This window comes from Callorhinus ursinus, unplaced genomic scaffold (assembly GCF_003265705.2).
Source record: "Callorhinus ursinus isolate GAN/ISIS: 27379988/994484 unplaced genomic scaffold, GSC_fseal_2.0 scaffold25, whole genome shotgun sequence".
NCBI lineage: Eukaryota > Metazoa > Chordata > Mammalia > Carnivora > Otariidae > Callorhinus > Callorhinus ursinus.
The window spans coordinates 33,771,862-33,792,551 of NW_027397087.1; the positions used below are offsets into that span (position 1 = coordinate 33,771,862).

The 20,690-nt window shown below is 36.3% G+C and overlaps 1 protein-coding gene across 5 annotated transcripts in view; it reads left to right on the forward strand.

Annotated features, from left to right (window-relative positions):
- The window catches only part of GLCE (glucuronic acid epimerase), a 115,009-nt gene that overhangs the window by 75,976 nt on the left and 18,343 nt on the right, over nt 1-20,690 (forward strand). The window contains exon 2 of one of the 5 annotated variants that reach the window (XM_073877274.1): nt 5,557-5,675. The exons of 3 other annotated variants lie outside the window; for them this stretch is intronic. The gene's annotated coding sequence lies outside the window, so the exon portion shown is untranslated. Of the gene's footprint in view, nt 1-5,556; nt 5,676-18,777; nt 18,810-20,690 lie in introns of all 5 variants that reach the window. One more of the 5 variants, XM_025884289.2, reaches the window with a different exon arrangement.

The window sequence follows — 20,690 nt, forward strand, 5'->3', positions numbered from 1 at the left end:
TGCATGCCAGAAATGACATCCTTAAAGTACTAGAAGAAGAAAAACAATCAAAAACTCAACCTGGAACTTTGTACCTGGTAAAAAGGATGTTCCAAAAATGAAGGCAAAATAAAAGATAAAGCTGAGAGAATTTTACCAGCAGGCTTACACTATAAGAAATGTTAAGAGTGGTTCTTCAGGCAGAAAGAAAATGATATCAGATGAAAACTTGCATCCACAAAAAGAAATTTAGAATATAGGAAATGGTAAATATGTGTATGGATAGAAAAGTCTAGAAAAACAAGGTAATTGTTTAAAACAAGAATAACAATATATTGTGTTTATAATATAAGTTAAAAAAAAAGTATAGCTAAAAGTCATAGAGCTAAAATGGAATCATAAAAAATACTCACCAGAAGATGGCAGGAAAAAGAGAAAAAGAGAACAAAAGAAAGATAAGACAAATAGAGAAATAGGAAGACAGAGATTTAATTTAAATCCAGCCATATCAGTGATCACATTGAATGTAAATGGTCTGTATGCTCCAGTTAAAAGAGATTGTCTGATTAGATGTTTTTAAAGTAAGGCTTAATTACATACGGTCTACAAGGAACCCACTTTGAATACAAAGATGCAAATTAAAAGTAAGCAGATGAGAAAAGATATACTGTGTAGACAGTAATCACAAGAAAGCTGGAGTTCCTATATTAATATTGAATAACATAGATTTCAGAACGAGGAAATAAGAACATTATTTCGTAATGTAAAAGGGGTCAGTTCATCAAGAGGCTGGCTGTAACAGTCCTAGATCTGTAGGCATCCAGTAATAGAACTTTAAAATAGATGAAGGAAAAGCAGTACAACTAAAAGTAGACAAATGCACAATTAAGTTGCAAATTTCAACATTCAGTAATATGTTTGAGCTATAGTCTGCTATGAGAGGCATGATTTATCACTGTTTCTTAGTTTTAATGTTTTCTTTTATTTGACATTTGCTTTCTTATTAGCCAAAAGATTATGCCTACCAAACCTGATTATCAAAGTACTATTAAGGTGTAGATTCTATGTAAGTATCCCCAACCAAGGATCAGTAAAAACAATTATTTTTACTGGGACTTACTGATTACTAGATGTATTAGTTTTCTTTGCTGTTATAACTAACTACCATGTAGTGGCTTAAAAAAACACAAATTTATTATCTTACAGTTCTGGAAGTTGGAAGTCCAAAGTGGATTTCACTGGGCTAAAATCAAGGTATTGGCAGAACTGTGTTCCTCTTGAGGCTCTAGGAAGTATCTATTACTTGCATTACTCGCATTTCTAGTTTCTAGAGGCTGTCTGCGTTTTGTGGCTCATGGCTCCCTTCTAAAGTAAAAAGGCCTGTATTTCAGATGGAGTACTTGATATAGATAATTCAGAGACAGTGAAAGTAAATTTTTGAAAAAGAAAACAAATGGTCGAGATTTTAAATCCACTTGCAGTTCTGACAAAAATCAGTTTTTCTCCTGGTGCTCTGTTTGGATGTGGATAAGTGGATGGTGAGACAGATTTTATTATACTTTAGATTTTTGAGGACAAAATAAATTTTACCAAATTTTTCCAAGCAGACAGGGATTTTGTTTTTGCTACCTAGCATTTTCCAATCGTTCCGAAAAAATCATGTTTTAGATGACTTGGTGGACTATTCATTGCGCCCTTGAAACACGCAGCAAATGCCCCCATTTCATTTTTGTTATTACTTATTGTTCTTTAGCTCTTGAAAGACCTTTTCAATATCTTTATATATTCCTATGAGTTTTTCCCATTTAGGATATATATGTGTTTCTGCTTTTCATATAAACCTTTGGATGGAATAAAATAGGCTATTGTCTGAGTGATCATAGTTCCTTTTATTTGCATAAAAAACATAATTCTAATTATTTAAGCTAGAGAGCAACTTCCTGTATGTATCTACAATGTTGGTATGTCAAACCACTAGTGTCAATCTGGTAGGAGAGTAGAGTATGGTTGAACAGTCATTAATGCTTTTCTAATAGTCACTGATCCAGGTGTAATATTATGTTCTAAATAATCAGTGATATTTCTAGGCAGTAGCACCTTTGATGAGATACATAATATTGTGTTATATTACAAAATGTTTTTCCAGGTAAAGATTTTGATTTGTCACTTGGTACAGTGGGATTGGTGTGACTCCATGAAGCGTGTGTGTGTGTGTGTGTGTGTGTGGGTGGGTGTGTAAAAACTTGTGCCCATTTCCCTTCCTTCCTCTTAGGTTTATTTGCTGTGAAAGTAGAAATTGCTTAGTTGTACTTTTATCTTATTATGCCAGTTGTCTTAAATAATTCAAATACTTTTTTTTTTTTTAATGGTTGCCTTTTAAATGTGTTTCATTCTTGCAGAGCTTGGGGATTCTTCATACATGCCAAACTGGCTACTCCTTCCAGGGAACAAAAAGTGTTTAGTATAACAAAATAGAATTTGAGGTGGTTATATTCATAGGAATTTATTCAAATGTATTTCAGGAATAATTAGACTATCATATGGAAAGAAAACAAACCCAGTATTGTCTTAGGCACTTTAGGCGGGAAAAAAATCCATTCACACATGGTTTCTCCCTTCAAGGAGTTTATTTTTTTTATATAAATGCCTCAGCAAGAATGTATAAGAAATTCATCCTTGGAGGGGCGCCTGGGTGGCTCAGTCAGTTAAGCGTCTGCCTTCGACTCAGGTCATGATCCCGGGGTCCTGGGATCAAGCCCCGCATCGGGCTCCCTGCTCAGCGAGGAGTCTGCTTCTTCCTCTCCCTCTGCCCCTCCCCCCATTTGTGCTTGCTTTCTCACTTGCTCTTTCTCAAATAAATAAATAAAATCTTAAAAAAAAATTCATCCTTGGAGAATTAGAAGCTTTAGTTTAAAATCATAAACTAATTGAGAGTGTTTCTGTTTTAGTGGAGGATATGCTGTTTGGAGAGGAGCAGCAGACAGGAATGAGACAATATCCAAGTGAGAAATAATTCTCTAATATAAAGAAATAACTTATTTGACATTATTAAAGATTGTAGGTGCGCCTGAGTGGCTCAGTCAGTTGAATGTCTGACTTGGCTTGGGCTTAGGTCATGATCTCAGAGTCCTGGGATCAAGCCGTGCGCCCAGCTCTGCACTTAGTGGAGAGTCTGCATCTCTCCCTCTGCCCCTCCTCCTGCTCCCATGCTCTCTCCCACATAAATAAATAAATCTTTTTAAAAAAAAAAGATTGTAGAATATCCATATTTGGGCATTTTAGGGTAATTTCTCATTTTCCTGGAAAGACTGCAGGAAGGTATACTGGCTTAGAATTTTATGACTCCTCTGTAGGAGTTCCTTACAGAAAAGTATGTTCAGGTAGGCCGTATTTAACTTTAAGGAGCTCTGTCACTTCTAAGAGTATATGAAAGACATGTAAAAGACTCCATATGACTCCCAAAAGTCTTGAAGCCACCAAATTCCTGTAACCTCCTTAGCCACTTCTTGTGACTAAAGTGGAAAATAAGAATAAAAGTTTCATTGACTTTGTTTTTAGCTTATGAAATAAAGTCCCCTTGTTTCATTCCTGCATTCAGACTGTGAATTGATACCAAGAAACTGCTAGAAGAATTTAATTTTCAGTCAAGAAATAGACGTCAATAATATACTTGAACACCTTTCCCATTTCCTACTCCAGCAGTGAATAGTAAGGGGGTGAAAATCATTGGAGTCATGTCTTCAAATTCAGTGTATAATATTAAGCTTTTTAAATTCACTCTGCTTCCTAGAGGTGGGAGTTTAGCACTAACAAAAAAGAATGATCTCTTTTCTTATTACAAATGTGCATCATAGGACATGATAGGAGAAGTTTGGTTTATAATCCAGATTCATACTGGATTGTTTGGAGGCCATATCTGCTTCGTTGGCTTAAGAGCAAAGGGAAGATTAGTGTATCATCTTCATTTCTTATTCTTGAATCAGTATTTGCCACACTTAGAAACCTAAAGCTCATGAGATATGGGATAATATTTTATTTATTTTTTAAAAAAAGATTTTATTTATTTTTACCAGAGAGGGAGAGAGAGAGAGAGAGCGAGAGAGCACGAGTAGGGGGAGGGGCAGAGGGAGGAGCGGACTTCTGGCTGAGCAGGGAGCCTGACGCGGGACTTGATCCCAGGACCCTGGGACCATGACCTGAGCTGAAGGCAGACTCTTAATTAACCAACTGAGCCACCCAGGCGCCCCTGGGATAATACTATACAGTCTGTTCTGAAGGAGTAATTTTTTAAAAACGTGAAGCAATGTGTGCGATATAGAATAGGCTTTGTTGCCAGAAGAAAAAATGTATGTACATATATACAAAATATACACGATAAACACACATATGTGGAGAAAAGGATTTGGGGGAAAAATTCCAGAAGATACCACTTTCTTTGTCAAATATTTGTAATTCAGGTTTCACCTTTATTAATAGTCCCAGTGCCAAGATCTGAGACTTTATATAAATGTCAGTGAAAAGTTAGTTTCAACCCTTAGAAAATGTTTAGAAATGTGTTTTTGTACATTAAGAAATACTATTTTGGATAAATTTCATTTCTACTTCAGCTGCCTTATTTAGGTAAATGGATTTCTTTGTGGTAATTTACATTCATCTCAAATTTAAAAACCAACAGAAAATCTCCATACCCTTTGCTCAGCATGCAGTGAGGTCTTAAGTAGGAGTTAAATGAAAGTTCCTACAGTGCTAAAGTTAATTCAATTTGGTAACCTTCATATTTGCTTATAAATTGTACATTTGGGAAATCTTAGCCTAAGTCTTACTTAATTCACATTTATTGCTGATAAAATGTATTTTCCTTACTAATAATATATCATTCTGTGAGAGGCAGATTGTATTTGTTTCTTGATTGCTGTTCTTACCAACTTTTATGAGATAATAAAAGTGATAGAAGCTTAGAGGAAGGTGTTCTTTTCAGGGGGAGAAAATTGTACTTATCTCTTTTTTCAGATGCTTATTTGGGAAAATGGTAGCTTACCATATAATAGATGTTTAACAAATATATGTTGATTAAATGAACTGGTATAGCTAAGTGAAGCTTACTCTTTCTTTATTGACTTTAAAAAGAGGTATCACTTTATCCATAGACATTTTCCTTTGCTTGCTATGTGGTGGGAACCAAATTAAGTATTCATTTAATCTTACAACTACTTTATAAAGTAGAAGGTATTGTGTCAGCTTTTTACATATGAGAAAATTGAGATTACCTAACTTGTCCAAGATTGTCCAGATTACCACTATTGAAATTTAGGTATGTCAGACTCAAAAGCTCATTTTTTTCCCAAAAGACACCATCTCCTTCTTTTAATGGCCTATTTTATAAGTTACTTCTGTATATTCATAGCATTTATTACTCAAAAAAACTATGGAAATGCATTTATTCTTGCCTAATTTTACAGGTTGCAAGTTTTAAAAATCAGATTTATTGAGGTGTAATTTACATGCAATAAAATGCACCACTTAATTTTTAATTTAGTTTAATTATTTTTTTAATTAAAGATTTTATTTATTTGACAGACAGTGCACAAGCAGAGGGAGACCCCGCTGAGTAGGGACCCTGATGTGGGCCTCGATCCCAGGACCCCAGGATCATGACCTGAGCTGAAGGCAGATGCTTAACTGACTGAGCCACCCAGGTGCCCCTATTTATTTATTTTAGAGAGAGAGAGAGAGCAGGGGGAGGGGAAAGGGAGAAGGAGAATCTCAAGCAGACTCTTGCGCTCTGTGTGGAGCCCATTGTGGGGCTCGCTCTCACGACCCTGAGATCATGACCTGAGCCGAAATCAAGAGACACTCAACCGACTGAGCCATCCAGGTGCCCCAAAATGTACCCCTTTTTAAGTGTACAGTTAGATGAGTTTTGACAGATGTATGTAGCCATGTAACCTGCACCACAACAATCAAAATCTAGAACATTTCCATTACCTGCCAAAGTCCCTCATGCCCATCAATCCCTTCTTTCCACTACTGATCTAATTTTTATCCCCATAATTTTGCTTTTTTCCAGAATGTCATGTAAATGGAATCATATATTAAGTAAGCTTTTGTGTCTGGCCTCTTTCACTTAGCAAAATGTTTTAAGACTCATCCATGTGGTTGCAGATACCAAGTATTGGTTTATTGCTGAGTTGTATTCCATTAAATGGGTGAACCACTGTTCATCCAGTCACCAGTTGATGGACATTTGGGTTGTTTCGAGTTTTAGATTATTATGAATAAATGCTATAAACATTCATGTTCATAACCTGTTTGGTTTTAAAATTTCTGGGTTAGTACGAGATTATCTTGTGACCTTTGACATTCTCTTGGATGACTAGTTCATAGATTACTTAGGTTTAGATAATGTAAAATATGGGATACTTCATTGGGGGGCTCTGAGCCCTCTATTAGAAATTAGGGAATAAAGAAAGTTGTTGACTGTTTTCACAATTTGGAAGGGTACTTTGATATTTGGAACATATTTTTTTTTAATTTAGCATGCCAAAGTAGTATAAAGATAAATGATATGAGGTGAAGTACAGTGAAAATGTAGTAAAATGGCAAACACTGAGCTAAGAGAAAATTGATTTCTAGTCCTTTAATCTGGTTGTAGTTTCCAGCTGTATCTCTTATTAGACTTTGGATAAATTGTGACTTTGAACAAATTAATAACCACTCTGCAAGAAGTAAGATGGAGCTAAGGTTTACACATTTTTTAGATATAAACTTTAGCTCATTCAGTCCTCAAGACACCCTAAGAGGTACCTATGTGGTAGATTAGTACTAGTCCTATTGCACTGAGGAGGAAGCTGCGATTCACAAAAGTAGCTGGTAGTGGTAGCAGAGCCAGTAAGTAGGTGGGTGCTTCAACAATTGACTCCATACCAGTTTCCTTATCTGGAAAATTAAGATAATACCCAGTTTTGTAGTTGTGAGAGTTAAGTGGGATTATATTAATAAAGACTCAGAACCGCTAGTCTCTTACTCTCCTTCTCTTCTTATAAAGGTCCCTCTTTCCCTGTCTCCTGCCCCTCAATTCTGTTAACTGTTTATTTAGAGAAATCTAAAATGTGGGTGCTAGTCTTACATCTTTTTTCTTTTTAAGATTATTTATTTGAGAGAGAGGGTGGGGGGAGGCAGAAAGAGAGGGAGAGAGAATTTTAAGCAGAATCCCCACTGAGTGTGGGGCCCATTGTGGGGTTCTGTCTCACAGCCCTGAGATCATGACCTGAGCTGAAACCCAAGAGTCGGATGCCTAACCGACTGTGCCACCCAGGCACTGCCCCGCCCACAATTTCTTTTTCTTTTGCCAGAATTTTTTTTTTTTTTAAGATTTTATTTATTTGTCAGAGAGAGGAAGAGAGGAGAGCACAAGCAGGGGGAACTGCAGGCTGAGGGAGAAGCAGACTCCTGCCGAGCAAGGAGCCCGATGCGGGACTCGATCCTAGTACTCTGGGATCATGTCCTGAGCTGAAGGCAGGCGCTTAACTGACTGAGCCACCCAGGCATCCCCACAATTTCTTTTTAATTGCAAAAGATCATATAATGTAAGAAGGCTAGTATATCAGATGTTTCTTTTTATTATAAATATTAGAAAAACACTAACTCAGCTAGCAAATAGAATTCAGTCTAGTCCAATAACCTAGCAGATTGTTCTCACATGATTCCTGTTAGCACATTCCCTCATTTTTTCCAATGTGATACATTCTGCATTGCTTGTAAAGTAGCTTAAAACTGCCCTTTACTACATCTCTGTTAACAGTTATCCCAATAATTAGTTATATTTAAAAACCATTTGGGGCCAATACCCACATCTGGTTTCTTCCACATAGTTTCTACATGGCCAAGACTCTATACTTTATGATTGTTTAAAAATTGCTATAAGAGGGGGGTGGGGGGATGGGGTAGCCCGGTGATGGGCACTAAGGAGGGCACATACTGCATGGAGCACTGGGTGTTATACGCAAACAATGAATCATGGAACACCGCATCAGAAACTAATGATGTCATGTATGGTGATTAACATAACATAATAAAATTTTAAAAAATGTAAAAAAAAATTGCTATAAGCAAGCAACTTGATGAACATTTCCCCTTCTGTCATTCCTGTTTTGCAGGATTGCCCCAAACTTGATAAAAAGTTATTATCGGCAGCTATTCTGTAGAACTTCTGAGGGTAGTTCTACCAATCTGTGCTGTAAAATCCCCCTATGCATGAACGGTGAGGAGTAACCACATCATTAGGTTTTCTCTCTCTCTTGCTTTCCTAATGAGGGGAGAAAGGCTGCTACACAGCTGGAGAAGCCTGGGACTCCTTTCTGAACTGATTTATTTACATAACATATGCTTAGTTTGACACATTGCTCAGAAGAAGCAGAGTTTTTTTAGTTAAATATTATACAATACTTCAAAGAACATTTTAGCTACACTCTAACTGTTCAGCTTTTCTGTATACAAAAGCTGCTCTTTGCTCCTTAAAAAACATTCCTGTCCTAGTTCTTTACATTATTGCCTTCAGTGTTACGGAGAATTAAGCTGAACACATTTAGAACCTCTTTTCAGAAATGAATTTTAGTTTCAGAAGCTGCTGCACAGTGCCAGTAGTTCAAGATGTCTGCACAAATCAAGGGCAAATCATTCTGCTCTTAATCTAGTTGGTCAGAGAGTAAATAGTGATTTGGAGCCAGATAATATGCTATTGTGGTATGATATGAAGAACTTAACACTTTGAAACCAGGTAAATCTAGGTTTAAATCCCACTCTGTGCTTGCTAATAATTTTTCCTTCAGCAGAGTTAAAAACTACTCAGTTTCTTCAACTATACGCTGGTGATAACAACTCCTTCTTAGGGTTTGATCTCAGTAACTGAGATCAAATATACAGCACCTGGCATATAGTAAAACTACTCTTTAAATGTTTCCTTTCCCTGTAAGCTTGCCCCCTACCCCTTCAAAAACAAACAACTTCCTTTATCATTCAAACCTAGTTTGGTGTTTGTTGGTTTGTTTTTTAAGGCTAAGTATGTCTCATGAAGGTTTGAGGATAGATGAGGTGGCAGGGTTGACCTACCCATCAGTGATTGCTGATAATCTTTAGCACAAGCTGTAGACTGTGGGAAGACTAGGTTGCCATGTAGGTTACACAAGCCAATGGATTAGACTGAAAGTGTATGCAACCAGAAACACTGTGACTGAATAAAGGCATTTCCAATTTAGTATTTATGGAGTATTTCCTATAAGTGGGTGAGACATTCGACAAGAGATACACTCTTTTTGCCCTTCTGCCTTTCCTCTTCTTTCTGGGCTATAACGCAGCCATGATGGCTGAGATTTAAGTCACTGTCTTGGGCCGTAGTGTGGTGTGGAAAGATAGAAAGTGCCTAGGTCCTTGATGATGTAGCTGCATATTAGTTCTGGATCACCTACTCCTGAGTTTCTTTTACATGAGTGAAAAATAACAATGGCTGGAGCATACAAGGATTTATTTCTGGCGTCTGTTGCTAGCAGCAGAACCTAATCCTAACAGTCAGATAGTTTGGATGCAGGCATCTGATTCCCTCTAACCCCACATCTACTTACTTTTGAAATGACTAAATATATCTTAATAACATAGTATACTAACACTAAAACATGGAAAAGGGGAGGTGTTCATATCCTGAAATACAGAAATGTCCAGAAATTTCTATCAGAAATAATATAGGTATTCCCACTATAGAACTAGAAGTCTTTGAAGAAGGGCTATGTCTTTGGCAAGAAGTATACATGATGAACCTGGTATATCTTATAATACAAGAAAGCAAGAAAGCTATCAGAAGCTACTTGGGTTGTGTCACAAGGATTTAGGGGCCAACTTGAAAAGATTTGCACTGACTAAATAAAGATGGGATAATCTGAGCATCAAAAAGTTGTAACTTCAGGGCGCTTGGGTGATTCAGTCAGTTAAGCATCTGCCTTCGTCTTGGGTCATGATTTCAGGGTCCTGGGATCAAGCCCCCCCCCCTATCTCCCCCCAGTCCAATGGAGTCAGCTCTGTGCTCAGCGGGGAGTCTGCTTCTCCCTCGCCCTCTGCCTTTCCCCCTCCACTCGTGCTCTTTCACTTTCTCTTTCTCAAATAAATATTTTTAAAAAGTTGTAACTGTATGGATTGAAGCACATTAAATATATTTAATATTCATGAGTTCATTCATATATTACTTTAAAAAACTCATTTATTTTTGGAGGTTATGAGGGAGCCAATTCATTGTTTTGAACTGGTAAGTAAAAGGAAAGATTCAGGTGTTAATTCTGACTACAGACCATATACCTGTGCAGACAGTATACCTCAGGATTACCAGATCATTGATAGAGAAGGGCTAGATTTTCTTTACAAAAGTATGTCAGCTAATATATTAAGGGCTGGTAGAATATCACCATTTTGCAACCCCTAATGAAACAGTCGTCATTGCTAAAACTATTAGACGGCTGCTAATGGGGAACTTTATAATGCTGGATCAAGGTGACAGCACATGAACATACAGATTAATCCTAACATAACAAAAAGAAAGACTGTCAGACATTATATGCTTCCTGATGAAGGTTCACACCTCTACCATGAAGTATTCTTGCTGAAAAATCAATCCCTACTTTTAGCAAGCTGTTGGTCTCACTGCTGGTTTACAGGAAATACCTGGGAATGTAATCTGAGATAAGACCCTACAAACACTAGAAAAGAAGAACATAGCACTCAATACAGGGCAAAAGCATACCCTTGGTATTAAAGATTACTTCAATAACAAAGACATTTTAGAAAGCATTTTTTATGTTTGCAGACTAAAAAAGAAGAAAACCTGGAGTCTTTGGAGTAAGACCTGGAAAATGAGTCACAAGACAGTAGACTGAGATGAAAGGGGGGTTGGCTAATGGGGAGGCATAAATTAAAAGGGTATTGGATAAAATAAGAAACAACAGGTTAGAAACTAAAATGCAGTATCCAAATAAGAAGCCATAGAATAGTAACTAAATATGCAGTATCCAAATTAAATTGTGTGCTGGAAAAAATAGAGTAGAAACTTGAGAAAATTGACTCGGTGATAATGTTAAACAAGGTTGAGAAGCTCTCCCAGAATGCAGAGGAAAAGGGGAAATGAGATGGACAAAGAAAACATGAAGAATAGGTGATAGACATAAGATAGAGTAAGATAGAGTAAGAGATCTAATAGATAGATAATTGATATTCTGCAAGAGACCAAAACAAATTGAACAGGAGCAGTTATTAAACACACTATAGAAAAAACATTTTCCTGAGCTAAAGGATGACCTTGAGTCTGTAATTCAAACAAGCCTGTTGCCAAATACCAAGAGAATTTAATAAAGAGAAACTAACAACTAAACCTGTCCTGGTGAAACTTTGTACTTTCCCTTGTTAAAAATAATAACAATAATGATCAGGCATCCAGGCAAAGAGGAAAACAAATATACAGAAGTTATTCATTCACGCGGGATGTATGGCAGACTCCTAGCCTTGGATTGTTCTTATAATTAAACATCAGGAGACAATCGAGAGTTCTGTGACAGTTTATGTCCCAGGTTCTTTATCCAGCCAAGTTAGCAGCCAAGAAGCAACACACCTTTTCAGTTCTCAGAGCTTCAAAGTATAGACAACAGCTACCCTTCTGGAAGAATTAACTTCAAAACATACTGGAGCTGACAGAAATTCTTCAGTATACAAGCAAAAGCCAGAAGTTGAAACATTTTTCCAAGTATGACTTTTTGCTTCAGGTTTAGCGAGCTCTTGAATCACTGCTTTGTCCGTTTTAGAAAGGAAGGACATTAACTGAAGTCATTCTCACTGGAGTATGGATTAATTCTGCGAAAATCAGTGTGCTAATAATCTTAATCTTCACAATTGCCTAAAATGGTTCTGAGTTTGGGCAGCACACCTATTTTATCATTTGCAAAAAGTATCTACTAGTTAAATAAACTTAATGCATTTGGTATATTACAGTGATTCTGAGAGTGTGGTCTGGCAGCATAGATTTCTCACCTAAAACTGGTTAGACAGCCACATTATTGGGCTCACCCAGATTCAGTGAATCAGAAACCATGGAAGTGGGACCTAGCAATCTGTGTTTGAACAAGCCTTCTAGGTAATTCTGATGCCCAATAAAACTTACAAACTGCTGGTATAGTATACTGGTGCCCAAACCTAATTAATCCTCAGAATCACCTGAGGATCTTGAAACATCTATTCCCAGCCCAGAGACTGATATGCTGGGTTTGGAAATCACTGGTAAAATAGAGCTTGAATCAAAAGACCTAGATTCTGTGCTTGGCTTCACCTTATCAATTTTGACAACCTACTTAATATTGCTGAGCCTCAGTTTTCTCTTTTGTAAAATAGCACTCACTTTCCTGCCCATTTCATTGGATTGCTGGCGGAATTAAATGAAGAAAATGAAAATAAAAGTACTTTGCACAATAGATATGGAAATCCATAGCTGCAAGTATATCATCTATGTTCTGCTTTAGTATATGTTCCTCCATGTATCTCTTATAAGCACCTTTCCTTTACCTACCAACCTGCCACATTACTTTTTGATTTGCAAATTCAACGATTGCATTTATTTTAACACCTTTTCAATATAAATTTTTTTCTTCAGTAGTTTCCCTTACATTCAGATCTTGTCTCTGAGGTTGTAAGTCATTTGAGGGAATGAATCATGTAAACATTTTATATTTTCCTCAGTGTCAGATCTTAGGCTAAATTATATACATAGTAATAAGTAAAATACTTATCTGTTCACTAGCTCATTGTCATAACTGGTACTGTAGGAATTATTAAGGGTTTTCCTTTTTTACTTCATTAATTTAGTATTTTTATGCAAACAGAGTTTCTTTCTTTCCAGTAGTATGGAAAGGTGGTTGATCTGCTACCAGTCAACATCTGTACTTCACTTCTTAAAATTATTTAAAGAAACGTTCCTTGTATTATTCTTTCTGTCTAGTTTGTGGTTGCTGCATTTTAGAAAATGCATTGTTTTGGTGTCCTGTTGGCACACTAAACTTTCCCTACAAAAGTAGTATGTCAGGTGGAAGGCCCAGTTGGCTTAAATTATGAACTTCCAGATTAAAAAAGACATAAGTAAATGGAAACACATCCCATGTTTGTGGATTGAAAGAGTTAGTATTGTTAAAATATCAGCACTACCTAAAGTAATCTACAGATTCTGTGCAATCCCTATCAAAATTTCAATGTGTTTTTTGCAGAAACAGAAAAACTCATTCTAAAATTCATATGGAATCTCCAGGGACCCCACATAGCCAAGACAGTCTTTAAAAAAAAAAAAGGAACAAAACTGGAAAACACACACTTCCTAATTTCAAAGCTTACTTCAGTAATCAAAATAGTGCATTATTTGCATAAAGACAGACCAATAGAGTAGACAGCCCAGAAATAAACCCTTGCGTATATGGTTAGATGATTTTGACAAGAGTGACAAAACCATTCAATGGGGGAAAGGATAGTCTTTTTAAACAAAAAGTGCTGAAAAAACTGGATATCCGTGTGCAAAAGAATGAAGTTCTGGCCCTTACCTAACACCATATGTAAAAGTTAACTCTAAGATGGATCGAAGAGCTACACGTAAGACCTAAAACTATGAAATTCTCAAAAGAAAACAGGACAGAGAAGCTTCATGACATTGGATTTGGTAGTGATTTCTTGACTATGACACTGAAGGCACAGGCAACAAAAAAAAATAAACAGAGTGGACCTCATGAAAATTAAATTCTGTGTACCAGAAGGACAGTATCAACAGAGTAAAAAAGGCAGCCCACAGAAGGGGAGAAAGTTTTTGCAAATCACATGTTTGATAAGGGATTAATATCAGAATATACAGATAACTCCTAAAACTCAACAACAACAAAAACTCAATTCATAAATGAGCAAAGGACTTGAAAAGACATTTCTCCAAAGAAGATTTATATTTGGCCAATAAGCACTTGAAAAGATGTTCAACATCACTAATAATTAAGGAAATGCATTTCAAAACTACAATGAGATGTACTACCTCATACACTTTAGGATGGGTACTATTTAAAAGCAAAATAACAAGTCGGCAAGGATGTGAAGAAACTGGAACTGTGTGTGCTGTTAGTGGGAATATAATGTTACATCAACTACAGGAAACAGTATGGTGGTTCCTCAGTGGAATTGGGATTACCATATGATCCAGTAATTCTACTTCTAGGTATATATCCAAAATAATTGAAAAGAGTCTTGAAAAAATGTTTGCACACCCATGTCCATAGCAGCATTATTCACAGTAGCCAAGAAGTACAAGTAATCCAAGTGTCCATAAACTGATAAATGGATAAGTAAAACGTGGTGTGTGCATACTGTAAAATATTTTTTAGTCTTGAAAAGAAAAGAAATTCTGACATAGACTACACCATGGATGAAACTTGAGGTCATTATGCTTAAGTGAAATAGACCAGTCACAAAAAAAGACATACTGTATGATTCCACTTCTGTAAGATACTTACAGTAGCTAAAATCATAGACCCAGAAAGTAGAATGGTGGTTGCCCAGGCCTGGTGGGGAGAGAGGGATAGAGAGTTATTGTTAAATGGGCATGGGAGTTTCAGTTTTACAAGATGAGGAGTTACGGAAATGAATGCTAGCAGTGGTAGCACAACATTATGAATATATTTAATACCACTTAACTGTACACTGAAAAATGGTTAAGATGGTAAAGTTTATGTTACATGTTTTTTAGCACAATTAAAAAAAATGGAAAAAGAGTGTGAGCTTCTACACTCTGGGCTAATAGAAAACACCAGGTGGTCTCAGGTCTCCTAGCAAATAGAGCACAGTACCACAAGTTTATCTTCTCCCAACTCCTGAGTTCTAACGTATTCTTCATTAGATGGTTCTCCTTCATCTCTCTGGTTAAAGTTTTGCATTTTTATTGTTTTTTCCTTTTCTGACAATGGATATGTTTATAAGAGAATAGCAGAGAAAGCAGAAGTACTGGTTTAACTTGCTTCAAAGCATATTTGTGTTGAGTAACTTGAGCAGATAAATTTGAACTTTGATGTCAAAGGTCATTTTCATTCTGAAGGTAATTACAGACAATCTGTATCTAAAACTAAGTTAAGGAAAAAAAAAGTCAAAGCATTTATATAACAGAAATTTTGTCTTTTTTTCCTTTTTTTTTTTCGGTTTGGTGGCAGCTGTTATTGCTAATAAAAATTGCTAATAAAAAGATAGTCGTGGAATAAGAAATTTTTTTACTTAAGATTTCTACTTTTAATACTCCAATTTCTTATATTAATGCTAGATATTTTCCTTATATACGGCCACGTTGGGGTTTTTAGGACACCAGTACATTATTTTCAAAGCCTCAAATTGACATGGACTAATGAAACTGTTATTAAGTTCCATTTCTATCTTTAGAGAAAGGTTTTGCTTGGACAATTATCCCAGTACATCACAATAATTGTTAGCAGAAATGAGGTATTGTAATGCATTTGTAAACTGTTGCTGGATTTGTGGGGCCATTGGAAATCCTATTTTCAGGGGCTTAATTATTCTAATACATGTGGAGAGTAGGTAGCTTTATTGGATGATATATATGCATGTATATTCATAATTATGACATTTCTATTCTTTTCTAATATTAATATGTTATATAATAATGCTGTTATATTTGAAAAAAATTTAAAAATTCCAGTAGCTTCGTTCAGAAATACTAATTTTTTAGAATAACTAGGTAACTTTCCTAAAATCGTATTTTACCTATGCAGACTATTGATTCGTTGTCAAAATTCAGCTCTGTCTAGAATAAGACCCTTGATGGTGAGTCCAATTCACAATCTGGTAACCTGTTATAAATTAGAATATTTTCTGGGGAAGGATAGTATTCAGCTTCTGAAATACAATATGTAACTGCTCAAAGATACTTTATGGCCCATCACTTAGAACACAGGGTTTAGAGTCAGACAAACAAATGAGTTAAAATTTCAAGTGAACATCATGTAACTTAGGGTAAATTACTTAGCATTACAAAGCCTGTTTGTTTCATCAACCGTAAAATACAAAGAAACACAGGTTTTAACCACGTTTAAGTTCTCACCCATCTTGGCTTTGTCTCTGTCCTCTTTAGTGAATCTCTCTTGGGCTGTTATATCTTAGTCCCTTCATCTGTAAAATGTGTTTTATTGCATTTCATTTTATTGCGCTTCACATATATTACCGTTTGTGGTTTTGTTGTTGTTGTTGTTGTTTTGAATAAATGAAGGTTTGTGGCAACCCTGTGTCAAGCAAGTCTTTAGGTGCCATTTTCCCAACAGCATTTGCTCACTTCTTGTCTCTGTGTCACATTTTGGTAACTCTCACAATATCTTAAACTTTTTAAATTTATTATGGTGATCTGTGATCGGTGATCTTTGATGTTATTATTATAATTGTTTTGGGCTCCATGAACCATGCCCATGTAAGACAGCAAACTTAATTGGTAAATGTTGTGTATGTTCTGACTGCTCCACAGACAGGCCATTCTTTCTTCCTCTCCTTGGGTCTCCCTGTTGCCTAAGACACAACAGTATCAAAATTAGGTCAATTAAAACCCTGCAATGGCCTCTGAGTTTTCAAGTGAAAGTAAGAGTCACATGTCTCCCATTTTGAAAGCTAAAAATGATTAAGCTCAGTAAGGAATACATGTTGAAGGCAGAGACAGGGCAAAAGCTAGACCTCTTGTGCCAAACAAGTCAGCCAAGTTGTGAATGCAAAGGAAAAATTCTTGAAGGAAATTAAAAGTGCTACTCCAGTGAACATACAAGTGATAAGAAAGCAAAATAGCCTTATTGCTGATATGGAGAAAGTTTTAGTGGTTTGGACTAAAGATCAAACCAGCTACAACATTTCCTTAAGCCACAGCCTAATCCAGAGCAAGGCCTAACTCTCTTCAGTTCTACATATACTGAGAGATGATGACGGTGCAAAAGGAAAGTCTGAAGCTAGCAGAGGTTGGTTCATGATATGTAAAGAAAAAACTGTACATAACATAAAAGTGTAAGGTAAAGCAGCAAATCTTGATACAGAAGCTACAGCAAGTTATCCAGAAGATCTAGCTAAGATAATTAATGAAGGTGGTTAAGATAATTAATGAAGGTGGTTATACTAAACAAAAGGTTTCATTGTTGATGAAACAGCCTTTTATTGGAAGAAGTTGCCGTCTCAGACTTACATAGCTAGAGAGAAGTCAATGCCAGGCCTCAAAGCTTCAAAGGACAGGCTGGCTCACTCCTTAGGAGCTAATGCAGCTGGTGACTTCACCAATAGTCATTTACCATTATAAAAATCCTAGGGGCCTTAAGAATTAGCTAAATGCACTCTGCCTGTGCTCTATAAATGGAACAACAAAGCCTAGATGACAGCACATCTGTTTACAACACAATTTACTGAATTTTATTTTTAACCCCACTGTTGAGGCCTACTCTTTGGAAAAAAAGATTCCTTTCAAATACTATTCATTGACAATGCACCTGGTCACCCAAGAGCTCTGATGGCAGAGATTAATGTTGTTTTCATGCCTGCAAACACAACAACTATTCAGCAGCCCATGGATCAAGAGGAATTTCAACTTCCCAGTCTTATTATTTTAAGAAATGCATTTCAGGGGTGCCTGGGTGGCTCAGTCAGTTAAGTGTCCTACTCTTGATTTTGGGTTAGGTCATTATCTCAAGAGTCTGGAGATCGAGCCCTGAGTTGGGCTCCGTGGTGGGCATGGAGCCTGCTTACAATTCCTTCTCTCTGCCCTTGCCTCATGCGCACACGCTCTCTCTTAAAAAAAAATAAAAAATAAATAAAAAATATATTTCATAAAGCGGTAGCTGCCATAGGTAGCGATTCCTCTGATGGATTTGGACAAAGTAAATTGAAAACCTTCTGGGAAGAATTTAGCATTCTAAATGGCATTAAGAGCATTCATGATTCATGGGGATGGTCAAAATACCAACATTAACAGGAGTTTGGAAGAAGTGTTTTCCATCCCTCATGGAGGACTTTGAGAGGTTCAAGGCTTCAGTGGAGGAAGTAACTGCAGATATGGTGGAAATAGCAAGAGAACTGGAATTAGAAATGGAGTCTGAAGATGGGGCTGAATTGCTGCAATCTCATGATAAAACTAATGGATGAGGAGTTGCTTCTTATGGATGAGCAGAAAAGGTGGTTTCTTGAGATGGAATCTACTCTGGTGAAGATTGTTGAAATGACAACAAAGGATTTAGAATATGACATAAAGTTAGCTGATAGAGCAGCAGCAGAGTTTGAAAGGATTGACTCCAGTTTTGAAAGGAGTTCTGTGGGTAAATGCTATCAAACCCATCACATGCTGCAGAGAAATTATTTATGAAAGGGAGAGTCAATTGATGTGGTGAACTTCACTGTTGTCTTATTTTAAGAAATTGTCACAGCCACCCCAACCTTCAGCACCCACCACCCTGACCAGTCAGCAGCCATCAACATCAAGGCAAGACCCTCCACTAGCAAAGATTATGACTCATTGAAAGCTTTTATGATGGTTCGCGTTTTTTTAGCAATAAGGTGTTTTTTAATTAAGGTATGTACATTGTTTTTTAGACATAATGCTGTTGCATACTTAATAGACTACATTGTAATCTACTAAGCATATTAATCTATTAAGCAGTGTACTGAAACTTATATGCACTGGGAAACTAAAAAATTATTTTACTTGTTGTGATACTTGCTTTATTGCAGTGTTCTGGAACCTAACCTGCAATATCTCCAAGGTATGCCTGTGTACTCTGTACCCGCTACTCAATTTCTTTGGGGTGTTTGCCTGGAAGTATACTCTTATTTGAAGCATTGTGAGCAAATTGTATCATAGATTATTTCAACTTTGTTATTTAAAAAAATGGATAGCAAAGTTACCTTCTCTGTAGTGAGAATACTACTTGTTTTACATTACTGGAAGAGTCCTGACCACCGTAGGCATTTCTCTTTTGTGTTAGAGCTATCACAGAGTACTTAACCATTTGACCGTGTAATTTAAGTCTTGGTCTATCAAGCAGTAAACAGATGGAACATTTCTAACAGCAGTAATTAAACTGTAAATCTATTTTAAAGAGTTGGCCAATATACAGCATCACAGTCCATATTCTGTTGTCTCAGTCATGTTCATTTTTATTTGGATTATGATTTCAGAATACCCAGATATGGGAAGGAAAACAAAGTTGTCTATTATTTTTTAAAATTGCATAATTGGGGTGCCTGGGTGGCTCAGTCGGTTAAGTGTCCGACTCTTGATTTCGGCTCAGGTCATGATCTCAGGGTTGTGGGATCGAGCCCCGTGTCGGGCTCCACACTCAGCAGGGAGTCTGCTTGTCCCTCACCCTGGTCATGCCCACCCCCCAAATGAATAAATAAAATCTTAAAAAAAAATAAAATTGCATACCTAACAATATTCGTTCATTCAACAAATCTTTATTGAATGCCTGTTGTGAACCAGACACATTTCTAGGCACTGGGGATCCAGCAGTGACCAGAAGCAAAATCCCAATCCTCATGGAGCTTAGATTCTAGTGGATTGGAGACAGATAATAAGCTAAATATGTATAATACCAAGTGTGGTAAATGCTATGAAGAATAAAGCTGAGTAAAGACCTGGAGAATGTTGGGGTGAGACATTTTTAGATAAGATGGTCAGGGTAAGAAGGCCTCTTTGATAAATTAACACTTAAGCAGTGACCTGAATAAATAAGGGAGCGATCCAAATGGATATCTGGGGAAACAGTGCCAGGCAGAGGGCATGGCAAGTGCAGATGCCTGATTTGGGAGCATGCTTAGTTGTCTGTTGTATTCATTCCACCTTGAAGCTTTCCTTAACACCTTAAAAAATTAAGGGAGAGTTATAGGCCTCCTTCTCTGTGTGTCACAGCATATTGTATGTAACTTTTTTATAGTTCTTATCTCAGCATTATTGTTTTTATGTGCATATTTCCCAATAACCTGGCCTTTGGGGACAGGAATAGTGCCTTACCAGTCACATAGGAGCTGAATAGATGCTGATCAAACCAGTCAGTCAGTGTGATTATCTATTGCACAACTACTTTAGTGTTTACTTGGTGCCAAAGTATTATAAGAAATATAAATTGTTAGATATGTAAGTAAATAAAAGAAAATAATGATCAAGTAAGCCTTGGTCTACATAATTCAGAGGAAAGAAGTTTCTTTCAATGAAATCTTTTATGAATTTATTTAAATGTTCTTAACTGAAATATGACCTTTGTAGTTTAAAAACTCATGGTGATATCCATGATTTAATGTTTTGAATGACTTGGTTACTTGAAATATTCAGTTAGAAAAGTGAATTTGAAAAGTAAAGTATCTACACCACAAGAGTTTTTTGAATTGCAAATCATTTTAGAAAAGAATAATTTGCTTTCCCAAAGGATAACTAAGTTATATTTTGTTTTCCCTCAATTTTAACCATTTCTGCAAAGAAATTATTCCACAGTTTCTTTATGATACTTGTGTTATTTTCTGTTTTAGATCTCTAAAGGTACTAAAATCAATTTTTATTGGATTATGTTTCTAATGAAAGAAATCTTTAGGGTCTACAGTAGATGAGTTTTCAAGGGTTTTGAATTTATTGATTTTTTTTAAACTTT